Source organism: Lissotriton helveticus, chromosome 3_1, assembly GCF_964261635.1.
Source record: "Lissotriton helveticus chromosome 3_1, aLisHel1.1, whole genome shotgun sequence".
NCBI classification, from domain to species: Eukaryota; Metazoa; Chordata; class Amphibia; order Caudata; family Salamandridae; genus Lissotriton; species Lissotriton helveticus.
This window is the reverse complement of record NC_136061.1, coordinates 1,481,940,370-1,481,958,433: the sequence shown is the minus strand read 5'-3', so window position 1 is coordinate 1,481,958,433 and position 18,064 is coordinate 1,481,940,370. Positions and strand designations below refer to the sequence as shown.

The 18,064-nt window shown below is 43.5% G+C and overlaps 1 long non-coding RNA gene, 1 other non-coding gene and 8 pseudogenes across 2 annotated transcripts in view; 9 read left to right on the top strand and 1 right to left on the bottom strand.

Annotated features, from left to right (window-relative positions):
- The window catches only part of LOC144825006 (uncharacterized), a 176,675-nt gene that overhangs the window by 131,743 nt on the left and 26,868 nt on the right, over positions 1-18,064 (bottom strand). The gene's annotated exons all lie outside the window — the stretch shown is intronic.
- Positions 766-883, top strand: LOC144825474 (5S ribosomal RNA; annotated as a pseudogene).
- Positions 999-1,119, top strand: LOC144825366 (5S ribosomal RNA). The gene has a single exon (XR_013609378.1). It is a non-coding gene; the product is annotated as a 5S ribosomal RNA (ribosomal RNA).
- On the top strand, positions 1,223-1,341 carry LOC144825494 (5S ribosomal RNA; annotated as a pseudogene).
- LOC144825479 (5S ribosomal RNA) lies at positions 1,458-1,576 on the top strand (annotated as a pseudogene).
- LOC144825691 (5S ribosomal RNA) lies at positions 1,692-1,810 on the top strand (annotated as a pseudogene).
- LOC144825628 (5S ribosomal RNA) lies at positions 2,102-2,220 on the top strand (annotated as a pseudogene).
- Positions 2,553-2,671, top strand: LOC144825622 (5S ribosomal RNA; annotated as a pseudogene).
- Positions 2,778-2,896, top strand: LOC144825766 (5S ribosomal RNA; annotated as a pseudogene).
- LOC144825616 (5S ribosomal RNA) lies at positions 3,012-3,130 on the top strand (annotated as a pseudogene).

The window sequence follows — 18,064 nt, the reverse complement described above, 5'->3', positions numbered from 1 at the left end:
AGGCAACAGTTAAAAGAAAACAGTCAATCAATGGCAACACAATAAAGGTCGGAATCAGGCAAACCAAGCAGTTCAGGACACAGCGGGTAGCGGCAGCAAGACAGCGGCACAGGAGGACCATGTGGCGGCTGAGCGGGGCGACCTACCTGGTGACAGGGTCAAGGGTATCAGTAGTTGTGCATGGTCGGGCTTGGTTAGTAACTGGAGGGGAGACCACCTGGGATTACCAGGTGCTGTAGGTTTTCTGTATTGCTTTAGGTGGATGAAGGTGGCTTGTCTCGCTTACTATGACCAGCACTGAAGTGGAATGAAAAAAACTAAGAGCCCCAAAGTCATTGCTCTTCATGCCTACAGCCATATCGCCCTGAAGGCACCTGAACTCGCTGATATCAGTAGTGAAGCAGGGTCAGCCTGTTTGTTTTTTTGTTTTTTTGTTTTGCTTTAGGTGGATAAGGGTGGCTTGTCACGCTTACTATGGCCAACACGGAAGTGGACTGAAAATAACTAAGACCCCCAAAGTCATTGCCCTTCATGTCTACAGCCTCCTTGAAAGCACCTGATCTCTTCTGATTTCAGTAGCTAAGCAGGGTCGGGCCTGGTTAGTACCTGGATTGGAGACTGCCTGGGGAATACCAGGTGCTGCACGTTTTATTTTGTTTATTTTGATTTGCTTTAGGTGGATGAGGGTGGCTTGTCTCACTTACTATGGCAGGCACTGAACTGGAATGAAAAAATATTAAGATCCCCAAAGTCATTGCTCTTCATGCCTACAGCCATAACACCCTGAAAGCACCTGATCTCATATGATCTCAATAGTTAATAGGGTCAGTCCTGGTTAGTACCTGGATGGGAGACTACCTGGGAATACCAGGTGCTGTCGTTTTTTGGGGGTTTTTTTGTTTTGCTTTAGGTGGATGAGGGTTGCTTGTCTCGCTTACTATGGCCAGCACTGAATTGGAATGAAAATAACTAAGAGCCGCAAAGTCATTACTCTTCATGCCTACAGCCATACCACCCTGAAAACACCTGATCTCATATCTGATCTCAGTAGTTAAGCAGGGTCGGGCCTTGTTAGTACCTGGATGGGAGACCGCCTGGGAATACCAGGTGCTGTAGGCTTTTTTTTGTTTTGCTTTAGGGAGATGAGTCTGGCTTGTCCTGCTTACTATGGCCAGTATTAAAGTAGAATGAAAAAAACTAAGAGCCTCAAAGTGTTCTTCATGCCTACAGCCCTACCTCCCAGAAAGCACCTGATCTCTTTTGATATCAGTAGGTAAGCAGGGTCGGGCCTGGTTAATACCTTGATGCGAGACCATCTGGGAATACCAGCTGCTGTAGCCTTTTTTGGGTTTTTTTTGTTTTGCTTTAGGTGGATGAGGGTGGCTGGTCTCTCCTACTATGGCCAGAACTGAAGTGGAATTTAACAAACTAAGAGTCCCAAAGCCATTGTTCTTCATCCCTACGGCCATACCACCATGAAAACACCTGATCTTGTCTGCTCTCGGTAGTTAAGCAGGGTCGGACCTGTTTACTACTAGGGTGGGAGACTGCCTGGGAATACCAGTTGGTGTAGGCTTTTTTTGTGTTTTTTGTTTTGCAATAGGTGGGTGAGGTTGGCTTGCCTTGCTTACTATGCATAGCACTGAAGTGAAATAAAATAAACTAAGAACAACAAAGTCATTTTTCTTCATGCCCAAAGCCATACCACCCTCAAAGCACCTGATCTCGTCTGATCTCAGTAGTTAAGCAGGGTTGGCCCTGGTTAGTAACTGGATGGTAGACCGCCCGGGAATACCAGGTGTTGTAGGTTATTTTTGTTTTGCTTTAGGTAGATGAGGGTGGCTTGTCTCGCTTACTATGGCCAGCACTGACGTGGAATGAAAGAAAACTAAGAGCCCCAAAGTCATTGCTCTTCATGCCTACAGCCATACCACCCAGAAGGCACCTGAACTCGTCTGATATCAGTAGTTAAGCAGGGCCGTGCCTGTTTTTTTGGGTTTTTTTTTGCGTTAGGTGGATGGGGGTGGATTGTCTTGCTTACTATGGCCAGCACAGAAGTGGACTGAAAATAACTAAGACCCCCAAAGCCATTGTGCTTGATGCCTACAGCTATACCACCCTGAAATCATCTGATCTCATCTGATTTCAGTAGTTAAGCAGGGTTGGGCCTGGTTAGTACCTGGATGGGAGACTGCCTGGGAATACCATGTGCCGCAGGTTTTTAAAACTTTATTTTGATTTGCTTTAGGTGGATGAGGGTGGCTTGTTTCGCTTACTGTGGCCAGCACTGAAGTGGAATGAAAAAATACTAGGAACCCCAAAGTCATTGCTCTTCATGCCTACAGCCATACCACCCTGAAAGCACCTGATCTCAATAATTAATAGGGTTGGGTCTGTTAGTACCTGGATTTGAGACCACCTGGGAAAACCAGGTGCTTAGGGTTTTTTTTTCGTTTTGCCTTTGAGAGATGAGTGTGGCTTGTCTTGCTTACTAAGGCTAGCACTGAAGTGGAATGAAAAAAACGAAGAGGCCCAAAGTATTTGCTCGTCGTGCTTACAGCCATACCACCCTGAAAGCACCTGATCTCATCCGATCCCAGCAGTTAAGCAGGGTCAGGCCTTGTTAGTACCTAGATGGAAGACCGCCTGGGAATACCAGGTGGTGTAGGCTTTTTTTTTTTGCTTAAGGGAGATGATTGTGTCTTGTCTTGTTTACTATGGCCAGCACTGAAGTGAAATGAAAGAAAACTAAGGGCCTCAAAGTCATTGTTCTTCATGTCTACAGCCATTCCTCCCAGAAAGCACCTGATCTCGTTTGACATCAGTAGTTAAGCAGAGTCGGGCCTGATTAGTACCTGGATGGAAGACCGTCTGGGAATACCAGGTGGTGTAAGCTTTTTTTGTGCTTTTTGTTTAGCTTTAGGTGGATGAAGTTGGCTTGCCTTGCTTACTATGCTCAGGACTGAAGTGGAATAAAATAAACTAAGAACAACAAAGTCATTTTTCTTCATGCCTACAGCCATACCACCCTGAAAGCACCTGATCTCGTTTGACATCAGTAGTTAAGCAGGGTCAGGCCTGGTTAGTACCTGGATGGGAGACAGCCTGGGAATACCAGGTGCTGTAGTTTTTTTTGTTGTTTTACTTTAGGTGGATGAGGGTGGCTTGTCTCGCTTACTTTGGCAAGAACTTGTTGTGCTCGATTTTAGATTCCTGTGTTAATTATCTATATATTTTTATGTATGTCATAGCAACAGACAATGCTATTACAGTATTATTTTATTTTACTGTTCACGCTGTACGCATTATACTTCGCTTTCTGTCTAAGGATTGTAGCAATTCACTTCTCTTGCATGAGAAATAAGACTGCTCAATAAACCCTTTTATTGAAACGCCTGTCTCTCTATTTTTGTGCAACTCTGTAGAAATGAAGCATGCACGATTGGCTGAGCGAAATAGTTATCGATTCAAGAATAGTCCGGGGTTATTCTCAGCAAGAGTAACAGAATTAATCCAAACTTATGATGATGAAGCATTATCATATGTGGATGACCTCTATCTGACAGATGATGACTTGGCTAGGAACTTGAATATGGTGAACACCAATATATTTGGATTCGCCTCTGAGGGTTATAAATTCAATTAAAAAAAATCTAGAATTGCCCATTTAAATGTCCTCTTTTTAGGATATGAACTATCAAGTGAAGGCAAAAACCTAGCAGCAAACTTTCTAAAAAATTGTGCACTGCTCCAACCTCCAAAAACGCTGAAAAAAGTAGTCAATTCTAGGATTCCTAAATTTCTGAAGAACTTACATTCTTAAATACGCAAAAAGGGTTAAACCTCTCTACGAATTAATCAAACCTGATTTTAAAACAGTAAATTGGACACAAAAACACACAGAAATTTTGCGTTCACTACAAAGAGACATGTTAGCAACTAAACATTTGCAAACACGCGTAAACGTACGCAACTTAGTGATCCGAATCATTCCGGGTCAATGCGTATTTACCTACTTAACTTTTAAAGAAGGTGAAAAAATACCAATAGCTTACAAATCACATTTGTATACACAAGCAGAAATGAAATTCACTTCTACGGAAAAAATTCTGACGTGTTCAAACCGCTGTAGCAAAAGAAAGAGCCGTAGCACAGGGGAAACGCATTATGGTCGTACCACCTGTACCTGCCTTAGAGGCAGTGACAAAAGCGAGCATTCAAAATGCTAAAGCTTTAAATCCGAGATGGATACAATGGCTTTTACTGCAACAGATGCTGAATACGTTTTTGATCCTTATTTGCAAACACAAGCATTTCTACAATACGAACAAGAATGTCCTCTGGCTACTGAAATTCTGCCTCTTGACCATTATGAATGTATAATTTATACTGACGGATCAGCTCAACCCGCTACGGGGGGTAAACAAGCCTATAGTCCGGCTTGCGCGATCGTTAAAGGTCAGTGGCGCGAAGGCAAATTTAGACCGATGGTCACTAAAACTCAATCCTTAGGAGATTGTACAGCTCAGTGAGCTGAACTACAAGCATTCAAGATGGCACTTGAGAATACGGATCGAGAATTCTCCACACTCATAGTGTGCGATTCTTTCTATTGTGTTCAATCATATAATGAATATTTACAGAATTGGCTTCAAAACAGGTTCAAAGATGTTAAAGGTGGCACAATTAGGCATAAAACGCTTTGGGAACAAGTAGTTCAGTTACGAGAAGGACTACAAAACACTCACGTGATACATACGCTGAGTTGGCTGATGAAGCCGCAAAGGGGGCTGTGCAAACAGCTTCCGTGGCTGCAATCACTCGTTCAAAAACTAAAATAGACAGTGAAATAATGCTAGCTGTCAATGCAACATGCAAAGGCAGCGGTGCAGCGTTACCTCAAAACTTTCCACTCAAATACTCATATATAATTGATGCAAACAGCATTCCTTTTGCTCGAATCTCTGGCGTGGGGGATAGAGTAATTCCAAACAGGAAACGTAGGGTAGCTTTGATTTACGAAGCACATCCGGGAGAGGGTCTGATACATCAGGGGATCTCTAAAACGATATTAGAATTAAAAGAGATTTACTGGTGGCCAGGAATGAATGCACATATTCACATATTTGTAATTAACCGCAAAGACTGCAATAGAGATCGCAGCACAGAACGCCGCCAGATTCCTGACTATAGCATAGCCAGCCCAGTACAGACACCATTGTTAGAAAGCATTGGACTTTCTACAGGCAGACGTCCGAGTGGACAAATGCGGTCCCATAAATATTAAGACAAGGATCCTTTGGATGTGGCCTCAGCGCTTGGCTGACGCTCTAACTGTTATAAAAGATTTGCGAGTCTTTATCGGCACATACGCAATCGGCACGCTACATTCTGACCAGGGTCCTGCGTTTAGCTCTCGAGCTTACAGAGAGGCCATGGCCAATTTGGGCGTTGGATTGCGGTATTCTAGTCCATTCCATCCTGAGGGAAATTTGGTTGTGGAGAGAAAAAAACGGGACATAAAGCAATCTATAACAGCTAGGGTATTAGTTTTCGGTGAAGGTAGGTAAAACATCTAATAAGTGTCCAACGTAGTTTTAACAACTTGCCAAGAAGGTTTCTAGGGGGTATGACTCCATATGAGGTCCTTTTTGGGACAAGAATGTTGGTCGCGTACCTTGATTGTCAAACATCAGTGGTGGAACAAAAGCATTTTAATATCAAAGATCGTTTGGCTGTTTTACAGAACTTAAATGAACTAAGAACGAAACAAAGCAAAGTGTTCCTCAAGCCAACCACCACTGAAGAAAAACCAACCATCCCAGCAAGGCCTGTCTGGATCCCAAAGCTTGGTGATCTAGTCAGAGAGAAGATCGCGGACAAGAAGGAATTTGGGCCTTCTTACAGACAACCAGTACCTGTCCTAGCAATCCACGGATCAAGAACAATTTTACTGCTGCCCCTTGCTGGTAAAAAGGAGAACAGATTTGTTTCCATCGACTTGATCAAGCCACACTATGTCGCTGATACTAAGCAGTAGGCCAAGTGGACGCCGACCAAGTAGCAGACATACTCCTCTAGCTACTATCCAAGAGGTACAAACTGAGAGACTCATCACCATTGAAGAATCTGCAGTGCAAAAAGAAGGACTATGCATCAAAGCTATGGAACTTGTATCTCTTGAGACCCAAATAACAGTTCATCATGAAACACCTGTCTACAACGAAGTAACAAGTGATCAAGTCGTTCCAGCGATTTCAACGAATCCTGATGCAATCCCAACAATTGACAGAACTGCCTCTGGCTATTCCATTAACTTTTATATGTCTTCTGAGGATTCCAGCGAACCTGAAACGACGCCAGCAAAAAGAACTTTCAAAGAACAAGCAACTGACCTTTTTCATCACCTGGAAAAGACTTATCTGGTGACTAATCTGGTTTCACCATGGATTGAACTTTGGATTGTGTTGAAAACATTTTTTCTTCTACTTTGGTTAACTCTGGTAATAACTCTGGGTATGCTGATAAATGGAAGATATATCAAAATGGACACAGCAAGTAGGAACATCAACTTACCCCTCAAACCACACAAATCATCTCATCGTGAACAAAGACAGTTCAGTTCAGTTCAACTTTATTCGGATACAGTAGTAGCCATAAAAGCACAGAATAAAAAAAACAAAAAAATCACAATAGTTAAAAAGATAAAATTCCAAGTACATGTGTCCAAAATAGCTGGTACAAGATATTTAAATACATCATAATGATTAAAATGCACAATTCCGTGTACATATATCCTTAGTGGCTAGTGCAGGAACAATCATCATATCGACATATACAACTAATTAATTAAAACAGTTAACAGATTGCATAATATCAACAAACCACCATAGACCTGCGCGCCCTTATTGCAGTTTTAAGAAAGGTGCCAGTGCGGAAAATCAATTCAACATTGTCTAAGTCTAGCATGCAGCGATATGCTACATCCAAGGTGATTGGTCTTTGCTTATTAAAATATGGGTAAAGCAGCTGTTTAAAATATTTAAGATAGTATTTACAGAAAAATATAAAGTGCGTAATGGTTTGCTCACTCCTATCATCACAAGGGCACAAAGTTTGATTAAAATTTTTGCTGTAGCCCAGTGGGAAACAGAGTACAAATCGGATTGTGCCTGCTCTTAGTCGTAACAGGATACTCCTTTCCCAACGGCTCATTGGTAAAGTCAAGTACATGCGAAGCGGATAACATTACTGTTCTATGACCATATAGTTTCGCACAAAGGTTTTCCTGGACTCTACCACTACCCGCTCGTTGTTATATAGTGCATACAGAGCGTTCTGAAGTTCTTTTTTAGGGACTGATTCAACTGAGTTGGGATCCAGGAAAAGACTTTCTTTATTTATACTGCGCAGACTGGCAAAAACACCGCTTAGCCATGGGATTTCAAGGCCTTTATCACACTGTAGACAATCCTTTATAATCTGTTGTGTCAGAAGTGCCGCTTCATTCTTCCATACTGATACCCACATAAGTGCTGGCCGTGCTCGAATAAAATCAGTTATAAAATTAATATTAAGCTCCTTGTGACATATATATTGGGGGGTTGAGATTGGGGTGCTCAGTAATTTCCTACAAAACCTATTCTCTTCTTGCTGAATTACTTAGCAATTAACCATTCCCCAAATCTCTGCGCCGTATGTTACCACCGGGGCACACTGTAGTTTGTATATTTTCTGTACTGCTAAAAGAGCACCCGTGGTCTTAGGGCGGGGTAAGCTTAAAATTGAGTTGGTGGCCTTTGAGAACTTGCACCTGGCGTGAGCTAAGTGCTCACTCCAGGAGGCGTTCCAGTAAAGGCCAACCCTAAATAAACAAATGATTTCACAGAGGCCAGTTTTTGACCATCTATCGTGATCGTTCCTAATTCGCGCTTCCCTGGGCCACTACTCATAAGAAAAGATTTTTTTTAATTTACCCGAAGGTCTAACTCTCATGTAATTATTGAAATTTTGGACAAGAAGACGCAAAGAGTTTGGGGTACTGCCTATGAGAACCGCATCGTCTGCGTAGAGGAGTACCGGGATGGGCTCTTTGTTAACATTTGGAACATCTTTAGTAGCCATTTTCAGAGAGGTGTTCAGCCCATTGATATATATAATAAAAAGCAGGTGTGCCAACACGCATCCTTGTCTGACACCCCTGCCAATGTCAATGGTCCCCGAAACCTCTCCTCCCATCCCTATCCTTACTTGAGCTTGAAGGTCTCTGTGTAAATATGCAAGGAAGTTAACCAATGTTGCATCCAACCCACCTGCCAAAAGGATGGCCCACAGCGTTGACCTATTAACTAGATCAAAGGCTGTGGACAAATCCATAAAGGCCATATAGATGGGGGTCCTCCTGGCAATAGTGTATTTTCCCACAATTAAATTTAAATTAAGACATTGTTCAACGTTTCCCACCTCTCCCCTGAACCCCAGCTGGCATGGGTCCAAAACAGCATTTTCTTCTGTCCATACCACAATTTTATTATATAAAACTCTTCCTAAAATTTTAAGGGTGTTATCTATAAGGGAGATAGGTCTATAATTACACTGAAGGGATCTATCTCCCTTCTTAAAAATCGGGACTATGATGCTTCTTGCCCAAGTCTCGGGTATTTTAGTCAAAGTTAAATTGTTAAAAACGTTCAAAAGTAAAGGGGCCGAGAAAGCCGGGTTCCACTTAATTAAATCGATGGGGAGCCCGTCTGGACCCGGCGCCTTATTAGCTAGACTCTGGTTAATAGCTTCTATGACTTCTATAATACTTATATCTATGGGGGCCGGGCTACCTGGAGTAAAAATTGGCTCGCATGGGAGTGGTGGGGTATAGATACCCGAAAAATGTTCCACTCATACCTCACTGGCTATATTACAGCTAATAGGTGACGAAGGCTGGCCCATATTACGGACGTCCCTAACTGCAGCCCAAAAAATGTTGCCCTTATTCAGGCTAGCGGCCTCAGACAGTTTTTCCCATCGGTCAATCAGGAGGTCCTTCTTCCTATCGTTAATTACCTTTGTATAATTTTTTCTGGCCAGTTTGACTTCTGTTGCACACCTCGGAGTGGCTGAAAGGGCCCTGCGTAGATTCCTGGTAGCTAGTGAGCAATCCTGGTTAAACCATCTAGGGTTGGGTGCTACTTCAGGACGGGGTTTGGAAAGTAGAATTTTAATTGTCTGACAGATCTTCCCAAAATCTCCCACTATCTGTCCCGGTGGTTGATCTAGTGAAAGGCAGGACTCAATAAGGGACATGTTGTCCTCTGCCAATTTCCTGAAAATGTCAGAGTTGTCAACCCCCCTCCAACACAATCTTAAATTGTCGGTTGACACTATTAGATTTGAGGCCCCACATTCAGTCTGGAAAATCGGCCTTTGGGCCGTGTATATTACTATCTTAATGGGGTTATGATCTCCGAAATCAGAAGGTACCACCTCAGCAGATGCCAGTTGCGTTTCTATCAGGGGCATACAAAAATTAAATCTATGATAGAGCTGCAACCCATTCCCCTATAGTTTGGATGGTTGTTCGTAGTTGACCCCATAACCAGATGCATGACATTGGACAAATTATGTGAGCTTATGAACCGGTTCCGTTCTCTTCCTCTGCTTATCGATTGAGTATGACAAGCCGGTCCTTTTTCAGAATATTTGTCCAATAATTTGGCATTAAAATACCCCCCCAAAATAATGCCCAATAAGTCCCCATTATTGGAGTAGTTGTCTAAATCCGATATAAAATCAAAGAGCTTTATAAAACTCTTATTTGGAACTGACTGAAAATCATGATTATAAAAATTAATCAGGTGGAAATGAATCCCTCTTTTAAACAATACTACTTGATATTCTAAACTATCAGATGGGATTGCCTTAAAACTTCCACCAGCGGCCACATTAATTCCCATGAACAGTCCTCCCGAGGGTCACCCCATCCTAGGTACTTGGAGTAACACACTAAAGCAATGAAACCCCTCAATGTATAATTCTTCTGTGGCCCACGTTTCCTGGAACATGACTATGTTGTATGTCCTGATCATATTTACCCAGTCTACATTATCAAGTTTTGTGCGTAGACCTGCCACGTTCCAACTCAAAACACTCATTCTAATATCATTGCCACTTGTTAGTGGGTGTGACCTCTCTAGGGGGCGATTGGCTCTGATTGGGATATTTACGGGTGGCCTATCATTCGCTTCTCATTGGATACCGTATCTAATAGTCAGTCTTGTGTGTCCAGAGTGGACAGAGCGTGATATCCATTAAATAGGGGCATGGCTGTTTCAATGCTTCTGTTTGGAATTGAAGGTGGCTTATAAAAGTGGCCCAAAGGGAGAGTGTTAATAATAGTCGGGGATTAAACGATTCTTCTGTGATGGATAGAAGGCGACGGACCAACTGGGTTCTTCTGAAATTTAGGACAATATAGTCCCCTTCTATATATTTATTTGAAGGTCCTACCCACCCTACTCGCCTGGCCATGATTATCTCATCCATCCTGTGCGGATCAAACTTCCTATGTTTGTGAAGCCAGTCTACTGTCTTGTTTTGCAAATCACACCAAGACTCTTTCTGTCCCTCCCTAAAGCAGGGACGCCGGTTAGGACAAGCACATATGGGGCAGAGGCTGGGGGGAGATGCAAAACATCCAAGTTAAAGATGGCCCTGCTTGGGCTGCCTACCCTGATTATTGACCCCTTTGGGAGTACTCAACCCATCCTTTCTTAACGTCAGCCCGCTGCTTCCGTTAACACAGCCATCGTTTATCACCGGTGGTGCTCCCTCTGTCCCACAACGGTGACAAAGGGCAGCTTGGGGGAGCACTATGGGGTCAGCTGCGCTTTGGGAGTGCGAATCACCATTACAGATAATTTGACCGCTTGTTTGAACCTTGAGTACTTGTCGCAGAGAAATTTCCCATGCCCCACCCCCATTTGTGTTAGCTATCGCGGTGTGTTTCTCAAACATGTTCTCCCAAAGGACATCAAGTTTCTTGACAAAGATGTCCAACACATCGTCCAGTCTGGACTCAAAACCTTCCATCAAAGTGTCTAAGATTTCGATTCCCATGTCGGAGGTATTACGGCTGTTAACCCAAGAATCTTCAGTCTGAGTGGAAATAGAATTACACATCGGGCTTCAATTATTCCATCACCTCCGGCACCATCACTATTACGCCGGATGCCTATATTGGAATCTGTAGTTTTTTGCCTAAGCTTTGGTTGGTTCAACTTTACAGCGTTTTTCTTTCCCCCAAGAGCTGTTGCAACCAGTATCTGCCCTCTGGCAATCTTGCACAAGGTCCCACGAGTGTTGTTAGCAGGGGCACTTAGGTCCTGATTATTAGAGGCGAGTGGAGACTTGGTATTTGTAACTACGATGTCAGGGCTTAAAGGCACAGAGGAAGATATTGAACAGCCCGATGAAGTTAGGTCCAAGGTGCTCCCAGATGACGAACGAGGTTGTGGCAGGACAAGATCTAATGACAATCTTCTCTCAGTAGCCTGTATCTCGTGTATGATCACCGATTCCGCCCTTGTAAAGAAATCGTCTAATGTTCCAACTACTCCCTTCCGTTTACTCATTTTGGCGGTAGTATCGATGTATTGCCTAAAGACAGTCAGTGGGGCAGAATTCTTACAATGGTATTTTTCCAGCGAAACTATGTATGATTAACACGTACCTTGCTTCCTGGAGTCCAAAAGCCTTAAAGCACACTGCAAAAGGGGTTGCCCTGCCCGGCCTCCTTCGGCCCCTAACGGCCACAGACGGCCCGCGCGTGCGCGTCCCGCGAGGCGGAAATGACCTGCTGATTAAATCACCCCCGGTGTCAGGGGGGAGGGGCTCCAAGTCTGCCGGTCGCTTCTGGGGCCTGGAGTCCTCTGCCTGCCTGCCCCCGCCGGCCCGCACACGCCGAATCCAAAACAAAGCGTCTCCCGCAAAGCGGGAGACGCGAGCTGTAATTAATGCCCCCGGTGTCGGGGGAGGGGCTCCAAGTCCGCCGGTCGCTTCTGGGGCATGGAGTCCTCTGCCTGCTTGCCCCCGCTGGCCCCCACACGCCGAATCCAAAACGCGCGGGAGACGCAAGCTGTAATTAATGCCCTCGGTGTCGGGGGAGGGGCTCCAAGTCCGCCGGTCGCTTCTGGGGCATGGAGTCCTCTGCCTGCTTGCCCCCGCTGGCCCCCACACGCCGAATCCAAAACGCGCGAGAGATGCGAGCTGTAATTAATGCCCTCGGTGTCAGGGGGGAGGGGCTCCAAGTCCGCCGGTCGCTTCTGGAGCCTGGAGTCCTCTGCCTGCTTGCCCCCCCTGGCCCCCACACGCCAAATCCAAAATGAAGCGTCTCCCCAAAGAGACTTGTCAACAGTGAACATTACAGCTGTTCCTGTACCTGATGGTATAGCTTGGGACAAAACAGAATATGACATGTTTGGCACGTCCGAGCTGTTGAGGATTCCACACCAGTTCAAGATTTCATTAAGTGACTTTGTTTCATCTAGTACCGTTTCTGATGATTGGGACTTCGAGACTGTTAATAACAGGATGTCAGACTTAGAAATGTCTGCAGTGTTCACTAATCATGAATATTTAGAAGGTTCTTCAGACTATGAACAAATGTATTGTTATAATCATTATGGTCATCATTTCTTGCACAAATCAACAATGCTTAGAAATGTATATATGTTTAACCAATGAGACCATTGTCCTACGCCACCAAAGGGTAGCTCAAAAACTTTTGCTAGTAAGTTTCCATACTTTTCAGGGTTCAATGTATCCACTCCAGAATCATTTTATTTTAGACATTTAAACAAAACGGGACTAAAAACTATGTTAACAAACACAAAACAGATTTATTCTGCAGCCTTTTATGCCCAACTGTCTGGACTAGGTTTCAACTTTTAGAAAGACAACATTGAGACAAAAGGTGTCTGGGTTACAAAAAATTGGCAAGTGCAGCAAGTGCAGGGGGTAGAAGCTTTGTTTAGAGCCTGTATCATCCCTGAGCAAATTATGTTTTTGAATGACAGTAACCAACAGACGTCTTGCCTTGGGTTAGCCAAGATCAAAGACATGATCAATCCGTCCATACTTACACCTACACCTGATAGTAAAGACACTTCAGAGGGGGAGGTCGACGTACATACTATTTTGCTTCACAGAACAGATCCAGATTGAAAAAAATGGTTGATCTGGCCCACAGACACAAACAACTGTCAAGATAGATTCCTGAACAAAACACAAGGAGTTAAATACAATAGGCCAGACCCAAGATATGTTCAAAGACAGCATCCTGGAATAGTAACAACATACAGTGTAGGGAAACTCTGCCTTGATTGGCTACAAAGATCTACACTTATGGATGTAAAGCAACAAGTATCTTTACTTAAAGATGGTGCAGACCTTAGGGAATTCTTGCTAGGACCAAGAAAACCGCGTCATAAACGTTTTATATATGCCAGTATATATGCTGCTTATAATGAAGCATGGAAGATTACGCAAGCAGAGACTGCAGAAAGAATACGAGAAATTGATCGTATTAATTTAGAGAAAACTCTCCCTGTGCTTGACAATGGGTTAACGACTTTGTCGTCCAGGATCTATTCATTGGACAGCATAGTGTCTTCTGCCATAGACATCATGGAACAGGACTTGATCATGTTGCCACATGGTCAGTTACAATTAAGTTCTATCATGCTATTAGGCTGGACGTTGCAAAACCTTTGTTCAGGCTATGTGCCTTGGCGCTTAATCAATACTACGTCACTGTTTTCAGAATTCAATCTCACTGGTAAACAGATCAAATTGGCACAAAGGGGAGCAGACTATACGGTGCTGAGCATTGAAAAATGTGAAGGATTGCCATTTATGGTAGCAGAGAAACCAGCTACTGAATGGATTATACATGGAACAATCACTCTGCCTGTTACAATTTTCCATTTTCAGTATTGCCTAAAACACATACCAGCAGGCACATATGAAAGGTTGGGTAAAGAATACATCAAGACATCCTGGGAATTACCATACACACACAGATGTTTGAGTGGGGGATGTGAAGTGTATCTTAGCGGTAAACACTGTGAAAACGCAGTAAGCGGTTCTCTCCTTTGTCAGGGTATTAATTTACATGGGGCCTGCGATGGTTCCTCTAACAACTTATCCTGTCACCTGCAAGGTTCACCAGCTGCAGTGATTGATCCAATATTTGGACAACTTTCAAATGGGGGTTACCTCATGTTACACGATCACAGCTGCTGTGGCATGTTGCCAGGCAGACAATATCTAGTAACTGTGTCAGCCAGGGTCACTTGAAGTATTGTTTCCTAAAACCAAGTCAGCCAGGGAGTCGCCGTTCTGGCCTTCACTGAACATCTCCTCTATACGAATTGATACTCTAAGCAGAATGAAAGCCATTCTTTTGCAAAAAACTGTGGCACTGACCTCGGCCAAAGAGACCTATGATCTGCAAGTCGCAAGGACTTCTGCTGAGATACGTGCCCTTTTAACTACACACTGCCCTATATATTTCTCGGAAATGTTAAGTTGTATCTTAAACATGTCTGATGCGAGCGGTATTTAACCCCTTCCACGCTCATGACGAGCTGGGCTCGTCATGAAGTAGCCTCCTTGCACGCTCATGACGAGTCCAGCTCGTCATGTAACATGCACTTTACGGATTCTCAGCATAGCAGGGGAATATGCTGAGCATCCATGGGGTTAAGAACGTATGTTCCGGACTGTTAGCACCTTTTCAAGCAGTCCTCGGAATATTTCCAAACTTCGAGCACTCTGTGTTTGGTGGACTGCCCCCCCTTTTGGGACTCGTTGCAGGGATACTATTTTTGCTCTATCTGCTACGATATGGCAAGCCAAATCACCAGCGTCACTCCAAGCACCATAGAGAAAGCTGTTGTGTATTTCTATAGGTTCTGAATCAGTCCCCCTATTCCTGACCCTATTCTGGTTAAACTAACTATCAAGTTAACTAACAGTCAGCCCATGAGGCAAGAAAACCCCCATGATGCAGATACCGTTATCTGACGCAGTCACACTACGGCACAGGAACGTGTTATCTGATTAGGTCATAACGCTTGAGATCTAATTAGACAAGCGACATTCCTCCAGCCCCTGATAAGGCATATGACGTTCTCATAACAAATCAAACCTATGACAACCTGGATAATCCGTGCGGCCATTGTTTTGATTTCACAGAGAACTTTTGCAAAAGAATGTGCTAACGAGCAAGTCGTATGACATCTTTATTGACGTACCTATGTCCATCCTTACGTCAATCTCGGCACCTTTAAGGTATAAATATTGCCGACCTTGCCCTATGCAAACACACGCGTGGTGACAAGACGGAGCAGCCATACTTGCCGAAGCCGAGAGCAGAAGCAGACCCCGCTGGCGCAGCCCCGCCTTCCTGACGCGCTGAGAGACGCACTGCTATCTCAAGCCGAGAGACCCAGCACCGGCGCTTTCGGGCAGCCCTCGCAGGCAGCCTGGAATATCGAGAGCAGAGAAAGAGATACCATTCCTCATTCCTCCTAACTTCCAGGTACAGAACTGAATAACCCCTCACAGAGAATTCTTTAGTTATTCACTTGGCAAAAACAAACTTAACTTAAACTGTAACTTTCTATTCCCGCCCACGCATTAGACTTAGGTCAGGTACACGGGGTAGGCGTATTTAGAAACACCAGTTGAGTACGTTTAGTCAAATGTATATGTGTATGTAAATATATTTTAATCATTTTAAACATCATATGGCTCAGAAACCATATCAATGTTTTTACAGTATTATTTTATACTATTGCTTTTAATGTATGCACTTTACTTAACTATAAGTATTGCAATAATATCGATCCATTTCTCATGTATGAGAAAAGAGACTGATCAATAAATAACACCTTTTTATTGAACACGCCCGTCTCTTCCTTTTCTCTACATTCTGATGAGACTAAGAATGCACGTACTGACTGAGTAAAATAATTGCCTTGTGCTCACACGACTCTCGAGATTGACTCTTGATTAGGGGAGAGCAAAGTTGTCATGTTCTATGGTTGTCAGAAACTAAATCCCTTCTTGTCTAATCAGGGAAGTTAATTCCTCCTTGAACATTCGAGAAAGTTTCTAGCGAACTCTGAGCTTAGCTGGCAAACCCAAAAATTAAGTCTAGTATCGACAGTAGTAGACCTAGTTAACGTCTGGCCTAGGCCTTTACTGCTGTAGGTACTATTCCAATGCGCAGAGCCTATTGGGAAGATAGGAACTACACTACATGGCGCCCAACGCGTTTGGAAAGGGCGATAAAACTAACGTAAGACATTTAGAGTAACTCAGTCGTGCTTTCTCACTCAGACCCCTTTTCCCAAATACTCCAAAGACGTCTGGAGTGGGTGAAAGGTTATATCCTCCAAAACCTCGCAGGAGGGAACTCCTATGTATGGTTCTTGGTATAGTCAACGTTGAAGGATACACTGTTCCAAAATATTGTGCATCTAATCTCTGTTTCCATAAAGAAACCTGATCTGCAAACAAACATAATACCATCCTGTCTGTAAAATGGCAGAGAGTGATGATGAAAGAGAGGCAGTTAGATTAGCAACTGAACTCGCAGATGCTGATGCTACCATGCAAGCAAAAGACGCGGATATAATACTCATTCCGGTCATTAAAAGGAGATCTATAACCTTAAAACTTATAGAAAATGGACTGACACCTAGAGGTGGCACAGTCATATTCGTAATTGAGGCACACGAATATCGGCAGACAGAGGTATACTATTCATGGATACATTTTCCAGCAGCAAATGCTGTAACAAAGTACTTCCACTATTACAAAGTAGAGGAACCTCCTGAAACGTACACTCCTTTCGAGGAGGTGGAAGTACCACTCAAATTCCAAGAGCATTTGCTCTTATTTGATGGCGCCCTAAAACATAACAATCACATTACAAGGCTCGGTCCTTTAGGAAGACCAGGAGCAACGTGGCCGGTCTTAGCCGGATACACACCACATCCAGACATCGAAAGAATGCCTGCAGCAGAGCTGTTAATACAGCTAAAACAACTACTAAAAATTCATAGACAATTAGTTCAGTATGTAATGCGGACTTCAACAATTCAGCCAGCGATTAAACTTCCACAGCTGACCCCTCACCAGGGGAACACAAATAAAATCACACCACAGAACATCCAATCCTGCCTAGGTAAAGTTCCAGCTAAACGGGAACAAATACTATTCTGGTTGGCACAGAAAATCACCCAAATAGAGGCGGTGTTTCCTGACACCACCCCGCTGGAAAAACACAGGATTCTGACTATATGTCTCCCAATGGGAATCGCACCACACATTGAGGACTGTGACACTTGGGGTACAGTCTTTGCTTCCATCTACACAAAAACGCACGGTGTTCCATCCATTTCGGTAATACCAGATGTGCTAAAACAAATTCAAGATGAATACGGTCCAGAACCTGCTTTAACTCTTGGTATGAAATTACTAAAAGACTTCAAGCAGGTCTCGGCTATATTACTAGCCAACATAAAAGGTGAAGCAGCAAACGTGGCGATCCGCCAGAGGTTAAAAGAGACAGATATAGCAGACCAACCAGCTGAAATTGCCAGAATCATAGAAAAATCCTATGAAGAACTAGGCAGAGATAGTCTAGGTGGAATACCAGTAAAACCGCAACTGACTACAAGTCCAGAAAAAATATTTTTTAATAATAATAATTCACCAAAAAAGAACTGGGATGGAAACAAACAAACCAATCCTAAAGAAAAGAAATTCCAGTCCAGAGGAAGGTCTCCGAGGCGAAGAGAGAAATCTCCAAACCAAAGACAGAGGTCACAGCAGAGTGACCCCTCTGGGAATAGATATAACCTTAGAAATAGGGATAATATTAAAAAACCTGATAGATATCAAGACATTGATACACGTCCCTCTCAATCTTTTCAGAATTCCTCGCAGAAATCGGAAAGAAGAGGACGATCAGAAGAGCACGCCAAGTCCAAAGACA